Below are 12,207 nucleotides of genomic sequence, written 5' to 3'. Positions count from 1 at the left end.
GACAGCTCTGGTCCCCCCGGCCCTGGCTTCCCCCTCAGCCCGGCTCTCTCCCCCCCAACCCCCCCCAGTTTTCCCCCCCCCTTCCCGACTCTGCCCCCCAAGCCCCCCAGCTCTGTGCTCCCCCCCGCCAGCTCTCCCCCCCCGGCTTTCTCCCCCCCGTCCCCCCCAGCTCTGCCCCCCCCCCCACTCTGGCCCTGGCCCTGTGTGTGTCCCCCCGCCCTGGGCCCGGCTCTCACCCCCCCCGGCTTTTCCCCCCCACCCGGCTCTTCCCCCCCATCCCACCCAGGTCTGACCCCTCCCCCCGGCTCTCTCCCCCCTGTCCCCCCAGGCTCTGCCCCCCCCCAACCCGAGCTCTGACGCCCCCCCGGCTCTCTCCCCCCCGTCCCCCCCAGTTCTGCCCCCTCCCCACGGCTCTCTCCCCCCCCCCAGCTCTGGCCCTCCGTCCCGGCTCTGCCCCTGCCCCTCCACCCCCCGGCCCCGCTCTCCCCCCGCCGGCTTTCTCCCCCCCAACCCCCCCGGCTCTGCTCCCCCCCGGGCTCTGGCGCCCCCCCCCGGCTCTCTCCCCCCCGTCCCCAAAAGCTCTGCCCCCTCCCCCGAGCTCTGCCCCCCCCCCCGTCCCTCTCCCCCGCGTCCCCCAAAGCTCTGCCCCCTCCCCCGAGCTCTGCCCCCCCGCCGTCCCCGGCTCTGGCGCCCCCCCGGCTCTCTCCCCCGCGTCCCCCAAAGCTCTGCCCCCTCCTCCGGCTCTGCCCTCCCCGGGCTCTCTCTCTTCCCCCCCCGCCCCCGTCCCGGCTCTGCCCCGGCCCCGCTCCGCTTCCTCCCCGCCGCGGCGGCCATTGGCTGCCCGCGCCGCCGCCCGCGCCCTGCGCCGCGCCGCGTCCTGACGCTGGGCTGGGCCGGCCCCGGCCATGGTCGCTCCGCGCCGCAGCCCCGGGAGGCGGCCGGGCTCCGCGCCCCGCTGAGGTGGGTCGTCGTTCCCCCTCCCCCCCCCGACCTCCCTCTTCCCCCGCGCTCGCGCCTCTTTAGCGCTTTTTAACCGGTATTTTCAATTTTTTTTTTTTATTATTTTTTTTTTTTTTATTTCGCGATTCGGGCGTTACTTCCGAGAACGGCGCCGCGGGAGGGCGAGGAGCTCGGTCTGTGTGTGTTTTCGGGGTGCGTGTGTGTGTGTGTGTGTGTGTGTGTGTATGGGGGGGTCCCTGGTAGCCCCCCCCCCCCCCGCCTCGCCCCGCTGCGCGGTGCCGCCCCGAGGCGGCGGGGATGGGCGGCGGAGCGCGGCCGGAGCGCGCAGCCGGCGGGGGCGGAGAGCGGCACATCCTCCCCCCGCCGCCCCCCCGCCGCCGCCGCCGCCGCCGCTTCAAAACAAACCGTCACCAAAATGGTGCAGAGGTGAAGGAGGGAGAAGGGAGGAAAGGGAAGAAGTGTCGCCTCGGCCTCGGGCGCTGCGGGGGGGGACAGGTGAGAGGGGCGGGATGGGGAGGGGGGGGACGACACACACACACACACACACGCGTGGGATGCGGGTGCGACGCAGGTCCCTCTGCCCGCCGGGTGCTGCTGATGGGGGGGAGGTGGTGGTGGGGGGGGTGGTGGGGGGGCAGGCACCGGCGGGTGCTCACCCCACCCTGGGGTGGGTCGCAACCCCACAGGACCCCCACGGGGACAGTCCCCGAGCGCAGCCGCCACATCGCAGCCACCCCGCGGCGGCCTTGGCGGGACCAGCGGGAGCCGTGGGGCCGGGCAGCTTTGGGGGGGTGATGCGAAGGGTGCTTGGGGGGAGGTGGGGGGGTTGGTGAATTCACCACCGGGTCGGAGGGGGCCACCGGCGGTGTTGGCTGAGTGGGTGGGTGGGTGGCCGGGGGGGGGCTGTGGTTTGAGTGGCAAGAGCAGCTTTTGGGCGAGCCGGCGGTAAATCGAGTCCTGGAGCTTCGATGCCTTGGCCGGGTGCCGGCTCCGGAGCTGACAGCTGTGATTGTTTGTTCCTCCGGGCCCGGTGGCAGCGGTGGGGACACGGACGCGGCACGGCGGCTGCCATCTGACAGCGGCCGCAGCGAGCTGCCCTCATGGCGAGGGTTGTCGTTGGTGGTGGTGGTGGGGGTAAAGCCCCCCCCGGTTCCGCCGCCGTGGCCTCCCCGGGACGTTGAGCGTTCCCTGGGCTGGGAGAGGGATGTGGGGCACGGGGCGTCCCAGCGCGGAGCATCCCTAAGGCCCGTTTGCCGGCGGCTTATCTCCTTCCCGACAGCTCGCCCCCTTGGCTTTGGTAGAGGGGATTTTAATTTTTTTATCCCCCTCCCGCCTCTTACTTATGAGACGCACGTGTGTCTACCCCCCCTCCTCCCGCTCCCCATGGCTGTTCGCCCTGTGGCACCCCATGGCGTGTCCCCCCCTCGTCATCCTCCCCGGCTGTCGGGAGCTGCCAGGCGTTTTTGGCTGGTGACTCGCCCCCCCCCCCCCACTCCTTGCAGGCAGGGCTCTGGGCAGGGGGACGACACTGGTAAGTGGAGCACAGCTGGTGCTCAGCGCTTCGGCGGCCCCCCCCTCCCCGCGCTGGGGGAGGCCTGATCCTGCCCCTCCGAAGCCCCTTCCCTTGCCGCGTCTGGCCCCAGCGGGGATTTTCGTGCTCTGCTGAGGTGGGTGTCCCAGGACAGACACCCCGAAACCTCGCTGGGGACGGGGACGGGGCTGTCCCCGGATGGTGCAGCTGCCGCGTCCCCTCATCCAGGCGAGGGGCTGTGGATTTTGGGTGTAGGTAAGGTTTATTCTGGGGATTTTCTTTCCTTCCCCGGGAGAATTCGGTGCCGGTGGCGCCGACATGGGGAGCGCTGGTGCTGCCCGTGTCCCGGGAGAGCTCCAGGTGCCTGCCCTGCCCTCGGCATTGTTGCCCGGGGGCTCCTGAAGGTCACGGACCTCTGGAAGGGCCTCATGGCTTCTTCTTTCCTCCCCCCCCGGCATTGCCCTTCAGCCCCTGCAGTTGTCACGGCTCTGCCAGGCCCAGGCATCCGCACTTGCGCTGGGCCGGGAGCAGGTGGCCGATGTCCCCCCGCCGCTCGGGTTTCGCCGGTGTTGCCAGCGCGGTGGGAGAGCGCCGGCGCCCGCGCCGCGGCAGGGATTTAACGTGCTGGTGCCTGAAGGGACAGGAGCTCCGGCGGCCGGTGGCTCGGGGCTGCCGCTCCTGCTCTGGCGCAAACCATCTCGAGGGCTCCTCGTGCCGGGGGCGGTCGCATCCCCGCGTGCACTCGGTGCTGCCGGGGGGCTCCGGGGACCTTGGGCAGTGCCGGCTCCATCAGCGGGTGACCTTGGGCAAGTCCCTTTGCTTCCCCACACGTCGGTGTTGCTCTCGGGAAGGGAGAGGGGGGTGTTTAATGTATTTAATCCTCCCCCTCCTCACTCAGCTCTGCTTGGGAAGCGCAGCCGCGGAGCTGGAAAAGGCTGTTGCTATTTTATCCCGACCCCGAGCGGGCAGGGTGGAGGCGCGGATGGTGCTGGAGTCGCCCGGGGTGGATTTTTCCCAGGCTGCCAAGTGAAACAAGTGGGGTCTGATTCTCATTTAATGCCGCAGCCCTTTAACTGCGACTCTGGCAACGTAAAGGAGCCTAAATATGGTCATAAACCACATCCACTCCCAGGGCCCGCCGTGCTGCCAGGGCAGCCTGACGGCGGCTTCGCGCGAAGGAGGACAAAGCCCGAAGTGTCGCGGCTGAAAAGTCCGGGAGCGGGACCCGGCCGCCGCAGTGCCAGCACGTGCCGGGAGTCGCCGGCAGGCACGGAGGCGGCGAGGCCGGTGCAGGCCCCCGAGGAAGGATGAAGGATGAAGTGGGGGGTGATGCCGCCCCGCTCATCCCGATGGTCCGGGAGGGCTTGGAGCAGAAGGAGGGGGCTCAGTTACGGGCTTTGCCGCTGTCACCCCGGGCGAGTCATTTAAACCTAAAAAAACCATCGATGGTGAGGGGTAGAAATGGCTTTTTGCTCTTTTTTTGCCAAGCCAGAGCGCTTCCCGGTGTCAGGCCGGCATTGCTCGGAGCATGTCGGGAGGGACCCGCCATGGGATGCTGCGTGGCGTCCCCACAGTTTGACGGATTCTTTGGGAACGGAGGGGAAGGGGACAGAGGGCCGTGTGCTGCCGGCACCGGGGTGATGCCCAGCGCCGGTGGAGACGCCGTGCAGAGCCCTGGCGGTGCGAGCCCTGGCCAGGCGGTGCCCGAGGCTCGGGAAGGGAGCGGGAAGCATCCCGTTAAATCCCATTAATACCCAGGGAGGTGGCCGGAGCGGGACCGTGGCGAGCCGCGTAGACGCCGTGCCGGACTTCCCCATCTGCAAACCAGAACTAAAAATACCCCCCTCTGCCTCACCCCGTAGCCGTCCCGTCCCGTCTGTCGGGAGGGCGAACTCCTCGAGCCAGGGACTCTTTTTTTTTTTTTTTTTTTTTTTTTTTTTTCCCTCTTATTTTTATAGCTCTTTTGGCAGTTCCTAGAGGCTGAGCCGTCCGGAGTTCAGAGGTGACTCGATTGCAAGTGACAGTCCTGCCCCCGGGAAGGTACGGCTCTGCCGCCCAGCCTGGCGCAGGGAGCAAGCAGCGAGTGAGTCAGAGCAGGAGGAGGAGGAGGAGGAGGAGGAGTAGGGCTGGGGAGGCGCAGAAACCCGCGGCCGTGCTGGGTGCCGGCTGCCCCCGGCCACACTCGCCCTCCCTGTGCCGGCAGGACCGCGGGATGCATCCACCCCTCGCCGCCCCGAGACGGTATTTACATTTACCATCCGCTGCACCTCAGTTCGTTTTTTTTAAATTTTACCTTTCTTCCCTTTTTCCCCCCTCCCCGTCTCTAATTAGCGAAGCTTTCGATAAAAAGCCGAAATTTGGTTAAGCCCTTTTTTTTTTTTTTTTTTTTTTTTTTTTGTTTGATCGGAGAGCCTCGGCAGAGCCGGAGGTTTCTCCCTCCGCCGCGTTTGAGCAGCAGTTTGCTTTTGCTTTCAAGATGGATCGAGCCGTCTGCCTGCCGGCAGCTCTGCCTCCCCGCATCTCTCGCGTTTTCATCTCGCACTCCACTTCGCTTTGCTGCTGGTGGTTTGTCTTCAATTTTTTTTCTTTTTTTTTTTTTTTCCTTTTTTTTTTTTCCCCGGCCTTTTCCCTCGCTCCCGGTGCCTCCCCGCTGCCAGCTTCCCACCGCTTGAAAAAACGGACAAGGCAGCCTTTAAAAAAAATAAATAATAATGATAATAATAATAAAAAAAGCACCCACGTGGAGCGAGGGCTTGTTAAATACGCGGGAAATCAATTCGGAGCCGTTTCTTTGGGAGGGGTGGGCTGTACGTTTGGTTTCTCGTGAACGGTGGGAGTTTATGGGGGCCGTGGGCTGCGCGGGGGGAGCGGTTTTTTGGGGGGGGATGGGTGTGTGTGGGGGGAAGAAGCTCGGCCTGTTTTCGCGTGGTTTGTGCCGAGGCCGGGAGGATGCGGCAGCCACCCCCCAGTTTTCCCGAGCTATGGAAAAGCGGGGCGGGAGGGATGGATGGATGAGCCGAGGTGCAGGCGGCGGTGTCCGGTCGCGGTGAGATGTCCAGGCTGCGGTTGAGTGCCGGGATGCCAGAGCAGCCGCCGGGGCCCCTTCCCGATGCCGGGTGCTGCCGTGGCGCCCAAAGGGCTTTTAACAGCCCCAGTCCCCGGCGGGAACGGGCAACCGGTGCCGAAAACGAAGCCCAAACCGGCCGGAGTGGTGCCAGGGCAGGCGCTTTGGTGAGGACGAGCTGGTAGAGCAGGATGATGCCCGCGCCGGGATGTGTCAGGCTCCGGCCACCACCCAGGAGCCACCGCGGTGTCCCCTCCCGGACCGCGCCGGAGCCGCGCGTTTCACCCCGTGCCGAGCAGGACACCTATTATTTCACACCGTGCAATTAGCCGTCGGTTTTCCCGGAGCCGGCAGATGGCCGCCCTGCGCGGAGGGGCTCAGCACCACCCGCCTCCCGACCCTCCTTCCTTTAATTAACCGGCGCTAATTGAAATCCAGAAGTTGGGGAGCTGAGTCTTTGCCACCCGCCCTGCCGTTGCCCCGACGCCGGGGTCCTGCCGGCGCGGACGTCTCAAGGTCAAAGCCATCCCGTGGTGGCTTCGGGCCGCTGCGGGCCACGAGCCACGTGGGGTGAAGCTCTCCCACCTCCTGCCCTGAGTCAGTGTTGTTTTGGGGTGGGAAAGGTGGTAATTAAATGACCTATTTCTGGGCAGGGAGGAAGAGGAGGAGGAATTATTTCTCTTTCCAGAACTTCAAACAGCTTCCAGCAAGCTGCCGGCGAAAAAACCCAAAACCGCTTCTAGGAGGAGGCACCTCCCGTCGCCCCCCGGCCGGGGGGGGGTGTCCGGGTGCTGCGGGGAGGGCGACCTCCCGCTGCCGCACCGGCCTTTTTTCGGAAGGAAAACCCCAGCTCCTGATTTTTATTTTTTTATTTTATTTTTTAAAATTTTTAATTTTTTTTTTTTTTAATTATTTCAATTATTTTAATTCCTCCCCCCGCCCCCCCCGCAGCCCTAAAAAAAAATTAGTAAAGAGATTTTTGGGATTCCCCGACCCGAGCCCGCCTGCAAAGGTGTCACCTCTCATAGGCTCATCAGGCAACAAAGGGATTCCTCCTCCTCCTCCTCCTCTTCCTCCTCCTCCTCATCCTCCCCCGAAAGGGGGGTCGTTTGCGGGGTTGGGGTCCTGCGCCCCGCGGTGCCGGGGGCCGTGGCAGGGTGTTCCCTGCCCGGGGGGACGCAGCGGAGCTTGCGGGGTGGAAGGTGTTATTGAAGGTTATAAATAGCCCTGGTTGAAAGTTTTCACCTTCCTTTTTTAAATGAAAAGCGCCTTTTGGAACAGTGTGACTTTTCTCCAACCCTTTTGGAGAGCAGCTTTTTTTTTTTTTTTTTTTTTAAAAAAAAGGAGATTTTTTTTTTCCTTTCCGATTATTGGAAGACTTCAGGGAAAAATTGCTAGGGGCCGCAGAAACAAATCCCCAGGAGCGCATCCCATGCCGTGCAGGTGGGGGAAATATGTGGGGTGGGATTTGGTTTGTTCGGTTCGCCTCCCAAAAGCAAATGGGAACGGAGAACGTTCGCGGCGTCGGCGGGAGTTTTCTATCGAAGCGGTCAAAATTTTGGGGGCTGAAAAAACGGGGTTTTTGCTGGGGGGGGAAAAAAACCCCAAACCCTGAAATAAATTAAATAAATTGGACGAAGGGCTTCTGTTTAGTGAAAAACTGGCAACATTTCTGGGTTTCTCTCTGGAATTTTTTGGTTGTAAAACCTGAAATCCTTCCCCACCCCGAGCGGTAACCTTGAGACGCGGTGCCGTAGCAGGAGTTTCCACTGACAGGGAAGAAAAAAATGTATTAAAAAAAAAACAAAACCCCAAAAAACCGCGGATGAGTTATTTTGACCATCCAGATTCCTTTTTTTTTTTTTTTTTTATTTTTCACCAGTTCGGTCCCCTCCTGTCCCGGGCCGCGGTGTCTGCGCCGAGGGCATCTCCTGGGAGCGACGCGGGTGCTCCTGCTCCGTGGTGGCACCCATGGGAGAGGACCTTCTGCAAACCTCCGGGCTGCAGAGAAATAAGTGGGTTTTTTCCCCTCTTTTGAGGCGATCCGGCGGCAGAGAGGGGCCACGTAACCGTAGGTGGGGGTCTGAATAGTGGCTAAATATCTGCTATATTGGCTAAACGTCGTGATTTATGTCCCTGCGGAGCTGGTCCCTGCGGGCTCCCCGTCGGCTTCCAGCCTTGGGAGGTACAACCCGTCTCACGGAGCGCAAGCGGTCGGGGACTGTCCCTGGGGTGCGGGGCCCTGTGTCCCGGCCGGGGGGACACCCCGGTGCCGCTCGGCTGGGGCGGAGTGGCTGAAAAACCCGGCGTTGCCGGAGCTCTGGAATTTTGCCCTTTAAAGCTTTGACTTGGGGGGTGCGGAGCCCGGCATGTGGCGCTCGCGCCGGTTGAGAAATTTTCTTTTTTTTAATTTTTTATTTTATTTTATTCTTTTCTTTCCAGGCCCCCCAAAAACAGTAAAGAAATTTGGGCCCATGAGTTTTGCGTGTGGCGCCTGCCCAGCATCCCCTCGCGCCACCGGGGAGGTGACGCGGAGGCGAGGAGGTGCCTCCGGGCACGGTTATCCCTGGGGATAAACCACGTGCCCTTAGGAAAACCCTGCCGTAGTGGCGAATTTATTTCGATAACTGGGAAGCGAGGTGGAAGAGTTGGGTTGCACGGCCTGGGGGCGGGGGGGGCTTAGCTTTCAGGCTGGTATTCCCATGTGCGTATTCCGGGCTCTCCCTGGGGTGCATGGACTGGTGTGGGAATGGATTGGGCTGCAGCCAGGCTTCTCTCCATCCTCTTCCCTTTCCCAGCGATGGACATCTCGCTTATAAAGGACTCCATATACCCCCGTCTCCCGCTTTTCAGGCGCAGGGATCAATCCCGGATCCATCCTCAACCTTCCCTGACTCGGCACGGCCGCCCCTTCCCACGCGCCGGCACCGAGCCGCCGGGGGGAAAAAAACTCGCGCCTCTCGACTTCGCTGGTGTCAAAAATATCCCCGGCCCCGCGCGGATGGCGGCTGCCAAGACGGGGAGCGGAGCCGGCGCTCCCCGCTCTGCGGAAAGCTGTCGCCTCACCGGGCGGTGGGGAGGTTGGGAGCCGGGGAGCGCCGAGCCTCGGCGCTTTCGAAAATAGAAGCAAGAACAAATGGTTGGAGCGGGACGGCGGCGGCAAAGGCGGCCAAGCCTCTTCCCGCGGCAGCTGGTGGCTGCTCGGCTGCTTCTTGCTCCCTCCATCAATCCCCTCCCTGGCTGGGTGCGGGGGGGTGGGGTGGGGGAGGCGAGCTTTTCGGGGCGGCGTCGGGGCTTTTTGGGGTGCTCCTTTGGGTTTTCGGTAGGGGTGGGGGCGGCGGGGCAAAGGGGGTTTCGGCGCGGTGCCGAGATAAGGAGGAGTCGGGGAGTTGGGCGGCGCCGAGGGATTTTGCCCCAAAACAAGGAGGTCGGTGGCGGGTTGGGGCTCGGGCCCGGTGCGGCAGCGGGTGCGGGACGGGGGGAGCGTGGGGCTGCTGAGCCTCCCAGCCACGGGAGGGTGGGGGTCGCGGCGGGGTGTGGGCCCGGGGTCCCCAAGGGTGACAGGAGCCACCTTGGGACCCACCTCTCCCTCCTCGGAGGGAGTGGGGCATCTCGCTGCACCCCGCCAAAGGTCAGGTTCATCCCCACGGGGGACACCGCCGTGCTCCGGAGCCGGGAGAGGAATCGCTGAGACCGGCTTTGGTTGAAAATCAAGAGAGTTTGGGGGGGGGAAAAAACCAACCCTGTTAATTGTCTGGGTTGGAAGGGACCTTCCAGATCGTCAAGTCCAACCATCAAACCGTCACCGTCGAGGCTTGAGGCCGGACGCCAGCTTTGGGAAGCAGAATTTCACGCCTGCCTTTGCTCCGGCCGGAGGAGCTGGAAGTGGGGAGGTCGGGTTTTTCCGTAAGGGAAAGATGTTGTTGCCTCGTGTTTTCCCGCCCGGAGGACCGGCCACCGCGCGCTCGGCATCCGCTCGGGTGACCTTCAGCTTGGCGCGGGAGGAAGGCTGCTTTGCATGCCTTCTCCCCGCCATGCTACACATGGACCGCCGCCATGCCGCACACGCACCCAGCGAGCGATCGGGGTCTTTTTATTATGCAAATGCAGCTTTGTTTTTAGCTTCTCGAAGATAAATAACCTCCCAGGCTAAATTTACAGAGCGAAAAGCAACACTGAGGGCTCAAGGGCTGCCGGGTCGGGCGCTGGGGCTTGAGGGGGGGTTGGCTCCCCTTTGGGGACTGAAACACGATGTTCTGAATTTTTTATTATTATTTTCCCCTCCTTTTTCTCCCAGCCTGGGAGAGGTGGGACGTTGCACCGAGGAGGGTCCCATGGCTGGGACCCGCCCAGCGCAGCACCCACTTTGAATTTCCCATTTTTGCAATGATTTTTTTTTTTCTTCTTTTTCCAAGCATTGAGGGGCTCGGGAGACCCTTTTGTCCCGACATCACGCCGCCTTCCGAGGATCCCCACTTTAAGCCGCCTTTCCCAGCTGTGTCCAGGCACCGTGGCTCCATCCATGGTGATTCCTGTGTGTCCCCCCCGCCCTGACACCAGCCACCCAGATTTTGCCGTCGGGGAGGAGAGAGAAGCCGAAGGGTGCAGGATGCTGTGCCAGGTGCCGTGCACCGGACCGGAGCTGGAAGGCCGCGTGGGCGAGCGTGGCGTGGGGGCGAGATGTCCCCCGGGGTTTTCTGGCTTCCTTTGGGACCCCGGGAGCCCGTCTCCCTCGTGGCGGCAGGGGAGGGGGGGGTCACGGGCCGTTGGGTTGGGTTTGGGCAGAGGTGTTTGTCTACGAGCTGGTTTGTATTTGGGCGGCTTTCGGAAATTTTTCAGTGCGGCGGGTGCCGGATTGGTGCCGGGCGATGAGGAGGGAGATGGAAACGGGGTTAAAACTGGTTTAGCTTCTGCTGGTGGAGTTTTCCTGTGGTGCAGGAGAGCTGGAGGCTCCTGGGATGTTGTGGGGGGATGAAGCTCTTTTGGGGTCCAGCTCCGGTCCTGGTTCATCCCTCCTGTGGGGTCACCGGTTGCCTTCCAGTCTAAAAACTCGCCGATGGGGCCAAACCGTGACAGCGTGACACTAAGAGCGCCCAGAGGTATCTCATGGGCTTGCAAAAACGTGATTTTTTTCTCCCATCGGGAGCCAGAGGGGGAGCCCTGGGCACTCCCGCATCCCACTGGGATGCCACCAGGACCTGACCTGGGCAGAGCCGGGGCGGTAAGGAAAGGGGGTGGAAAATAATGGTTAAAAAAAGGGCCGGGTGGCTCTGTTGGGCATGGGATGTGTTCCCGGGTATTTGTTTCTGCAGCTCCCAGCAATTTTTCGTTGCCGAGTTGATTGGTTTTGCCGCCGAGTGGGCGCTGAGCCGTGGTGGGCACCGAAACGGGGTGATCCTGCTCGGGGCTGCGTGGGGTGCTGCGAGGGCCACCCTGGGGGTTTGGGAGAGAAAAATGGAGAGGGGTTTTTCACCAGGGCGCGGAGCGATAGGGCAAGGGGGAATGGCTTCAAACTGGAAGAGGGGAGACTGAGATGAGATGTGGGGAAGAAATTCCTTCTTCCGAGGGTGGTGAGCCCCTGGCCCAGGTTGCCCAGAGAAGCTGTGGCTGCCCCATCCCTGGAGGGGTTCAAGGCCAGGTTGGACGGGGCTTGGAGCCACCTGGGCTGGTGGGAGGTGTCCCTGCCCAGGGCAGGGGAGGGGACAGGACAGGACGGTCTTCATGGTCCCCTCCCACCCAAACCATTCTGTGACTTGTCACTTTGTCCTGGCAGGGTGACAGTCTCCATCCCCCAAAGCCCTGCGGGGTCTGGAGCATCCGTGGCCAGGGCCCAAACGATGCCCAAACCCTGGCGCGGGGCAGGAGCTGAACCCCGGCTCTCCAGCTTTGCCGAGGAAGTCGAGGTGCCGCCTTGGTTAGTTCTTTTTTTTTTTTTTCTTTTTATAATTCTTTTTCCCCAAATCCGTTAGCAGTGCAGCTCGTCCGTATTTCAGCCTTCTTCTCCCTCCTGTTCTCGCGCTGAAGTCTATAATGCTGAAATTATAGCATCACCCTCGTTGCCATGGCAATGCGCAGGGATGTATTTTAAAAAAAAAAAAAAAAAGAAAAAAAAAAGACCAAAAAAGAAAAAAAAGACCAGAAGCCCTCCAAGGATTATGACTTCAGTGAGGGATCAGGCTGGAGGGGAATCTGGGTCACGGCTGGAGCGGGCTTTTCTTCCAGCCTGTCTTCTGTAATTCCCTTTACCGTGAGCTTGGGGACGCGGCAGAGCCCCTGTTAGCACCCATGGGTGCTCCCCGGGGGGGTGCCTCAACCCCCCTGTGCCGGGGATCGCTCGTGGCCTGTGTGCCCCCCAGGAAAGAGCATCCCCTGCGAGCTCCGAAATCCAGGCTTTTGAACCCAAACTCCTCTCCATCACAAAGTGCGCGGTGCTTGCAGAAGCGCCAGAGCCGCGCTCCCCACACTCCCACCCCCCCCAGCTTTGCCAGCTTTGTGCATTGCAAGTTTTCTCTCTCATCCCCCAAAATAAACAGGACTTTTTTTTTTTTTTTGGCTAATTTTTTTTTTTTCTCCTCTCCTCTCCTCTCTTTTTTTTTTTTTTTTTTTTTTTCCCCCTCCCTTTTTCCACACCCCCAGAGCCGCTGTTGCTGGT

The 12,207-nt window shown here is 62.0% G+C and overlaps 1 protein-coding gene across 11 annotated transcripts in view; it reads left to right on the top strand.

Moving 5' to 3' along the window:
- MEF2D (myocyte enhancer factor 2D) overlaps positions 1-12,207 on the top strand; it is a 107,395-nt gene that overhangs the window by 21,096 nt on the left and 74,092 nt on the right. For 4 of the 11 annotated variants that reach the window (XM_074566264.1, XM_074566269.1, XM_074566268.1 and 1 more), the window contains exon 1: positions 786-960. The exons of 1 other annotated variant lie outside the window; for it this stretch is intronic. The gene's annotated coding sequence lies outside the window, so the exon portion shown is untranslated. Of the gene's footprint in view, positions 1-782; positions 961-1,321; positions 1,456-3,975; positions 4,733-12,207 lie in introns of those variants that run through there. 6 more of the 11 variants (XM_074566267.1, XM_074566266.1, XM_074566270.1 and 3 more) reach the window with 5 other exon arrangements.

This window comes from Larus michahellis, chromosome 24 (genome assembly GCF_964199755.1).
Source record: "Larus michahellis chromosome 24, bLarMic1.1, whole genome shotgun sequence".
Taxonomy (NCBI): Eukaryota; Metazoa; Chordata; class Aves; order Charadriiformes; family Laridae; genus Larus; species Larus michahellis.
Note: the sequence above shows the minus strand (reverse complement) of the source record. Positions and strands in the feature narration are given on the sequence as shown.